Raw genomic sequence first — 3247 nt, forward strand, 5'->3', positions numbered from 1 at the left:
GAGGCGATCGTGCTACCCACTGCTCCACCGTGACGCCTGCAACTATGATTCATTAATTAATTTTCTTTTCAGCTTAGTCCCTTTTTTAATCTGGCATCCACAGTGGAATGAACCGCCAACTTTTCCAGCTCCAGCTGCAACCCATCACTGGGGAACACCCATACACACTCATTCACATACATACACGGACAATTTAGCCATGTGTTTGGACTTGTGGGGAGCACAGAGGAAACTCACGCGAACACGGGCAGTTGTGGTTAAAGCTGCCTGCTCTACCAAATGCTTGATTATGTTTCGACTGTTTTAAATAATGATCCACACTACACAATATTGTTGGTTAACAAAACATCAAACAAACTTAACCCTGTTGCACTACTGCACTTGATTTTGGTTTTACTGTAAGAAAAAACAAGCATGTTAAATGAGAATCTGACATATTTTATGGTATACTTAAAAAGTAAAGATGATTTAGTATTCAAAAATGTTTTATTTTGAGTATAATTTTAAACACTTACACTTTATATTGTCAGATTTTTTTATGTATTAAAGGTGCTGCGTGTGAGTTTTTGACTCCACTAGAGCATATAAATACCATAATATGTTTGCAGATATTTAAGGAACATGCTAAGTGAACATTCTTGTTTATTTGAAAAAACAGATAAGTCAGATATTCTGCTTTAAAGATGGGAGTCACATGCCGGAACGTCTGTTTTTGTTTTGTTTCTTATAATCCGCCCAATACCATTCATTCATTCATTCATTCATTCATTTTCTTGTCGGCTTAGTCCCCTTATTAATAAGGGGTCGCCACAGCGGAATGAACCGCCAACTTATCCAGCAAGTTTTTACGCAGCGGATGCCCTTCCAGCCGCAACCCATCTCTGGGAAACATCCACACACACATTCACACACACACACTACGGACAATTTGGCCTACCCAATTCACCTGTACCGCATGTCTTTCGATTGTGGGGGAAACCGGAGCACCCGGTGGAAACCCACGCGAAGGCAAGGAGAACATGTTAACTCCACACAGAAACGCCAACTGAGCCGAGGTCCGAACCAGCGACCTGCTTGCTGTGGGGCGACAGTACTACCTACTGCGCCACTGCCTCGCCTTTGCCCAATACCAGTTTAGCCAATTATATTTCAGCACCCTGGGTTGCCATGTTGGAAAAGTGCAGATTTCATTCATTCAGTCATGAAGGCTCTAGCCTCCTTTCTCTAGCTCTAGCCACATGACAAGCGACAGTCTTTCATTTCCAATGGAGAGTAATCCGGGAGCTGAGAGTAATCCGTGGAGTTCCGCTCATCTCCGTACGTGGAAAATTCAGCCTGATCTCATGAGAAAACATAAGTATTTTACGTTTTGTCAGTTTAGTGGCTAATTCTGTCGTACGAAATTGTGTGATTTTTAAAAAGGAGGTGTGGCACCCAACCCCACCCCTAAACCCAACCGTCATTGGGTGATGAGCAAGTCATACTAAATTGTACGAATTAGATTGTACGAATTCATACGAATTAGCCAGCCTGATTTCACGAGAAAACTTAAGTATTTTACGTTTTGTCAGTTTAGTGGCGAATTCGTACAGATTTGTACGAGTTCAGTCGTACGAAATTGTACGATTTTAAAAAAGGAGGCATGGCACCTAACCCCACCACTAAACCCAACCTTCATTGGGGGATGAGCAAATCGTACTAAAATGTATGAATTAGATCTTACGAATTTGTACGAATTAGTCACTAAATGAAAAAGTTACGAATTGCCGTGAGATTGTGTTGGAATTAGCCACTAAATCAAAAAGTTACAAATTGCTGTGAGATTATGTTGGAAAATTTGGATCCGATTTTAACTGCGGATCTGTTGAAATACTTGAACTCCAGCGACTAGACCGTATGCGACCGCTGGATCGGATGTGATGTATTTCAGTGTTGTCCAAGCAGGTCCATGTGTGCGAGATGAGTAATAGGCTGCGTCCGAAACCGCCTAATACTCAGTAGGTACTGCATTTGAATTAAAATGTACTACTCTGCCGTTAGAAAAAGTACCTTCTATACAGTTTGAAATGATGTAATTCAGCCGTACTACATCCGCCATTTTGTCATGTTCACGTGACCTACCTGCGTCAATTTTGTTGCTTCTCTTCCATTCATGAATGCTGTCGTGGGGGATCATGGGATAGCGCAGCATGCATGGGATGCGCACTTCAGAATCTCGCCAGAAGTAGTAAGTCATCCGGATATTTCTCGCATACTGATTTTACGAATTCTATGAATTCGGACGTACTACTCGGCTTGCATACTGATTTTAGCGTACTGTATAGTATGGAAGTATGCAGTTTGAGACGCAGCAATAGTATTTTTTTCTGTATTTTTTTAATCAGAAAAAAACGTTTTTATTAAAAAATACATTTCTATTCATAAATGAGTAATAAAAATATTTTTAATGCTGTCTCTACATTCGCTTTTTAGTGGTCTTTAAGTTTCTAGTATTCGTTCATTCAACCATGGTGAACACATGGAGAATGAAGGCTCTCCCATGGTAACTGACAACACTGAAAATTCTGTGCGACTGCCACAAGGGGGCGTACTCCGACAGTCGTGTGCAGCGGAAAGTGGCTTCTGAAAGCATGCATCCATGACTGGAATGAAACCTCCGGTGTACTAGCAGACTCTGAAATGAGATGCAGATTCAGAGTTCCACATGAGGTATTAATTAGCAAATGATATAAATATTACAAACACAATCATTAGGTGAGCAGGTTACATTGTAGCCTCATGTCTTAACCACAGTGACAAGATTTGCAGTCATGAGCATTTGGGCTGTTTGCTCCAGACGAAACACGACAGAAATGTAAATACAGCCATTCAGAAGCACAGAATAGTGCACTCACTCACCAAATGCTAGGGTATATAATCTAATTAATACATATTAAACCTCTTAAACATTATTAAATGTAGATGCTGAATCACTGATATGTGTTTATATTTTATCTTAAAGATCTGAGGTGAACTATCTGCTGCTGCTTTCAGTAGTATGGTAATAAATGTCATGTAAAATGGCATTCAAACTCACGTTATTAACATTTAACAATGAATAAAGTACATGAGGTGTACCCGAGGTGATCATTGTCAGATTTCTGTTGTTCACCTGTGAGAAACCTGTGAGGTCATTTCTAATATATAAATTTGAGGTGTTGGTTAGAACAAAACCTCCTTTGTATATGGAGAATATTCCCTCTATCGG

This window comes from Danio rerio, chromosome 14, assembly GCF_049306965.1.
Source record: "Danio rerio strain Tuebingen ecotype United States chromosome 14, GRCz12tu, whole genome shotgun sequence".
In the NCBI taxonomy this organism is placed as follows: Eukaryota; Metazoa; Chordata; class Actinopteri; order Cypriniformes; family Danionidae; genus Danio; species Danio rerio.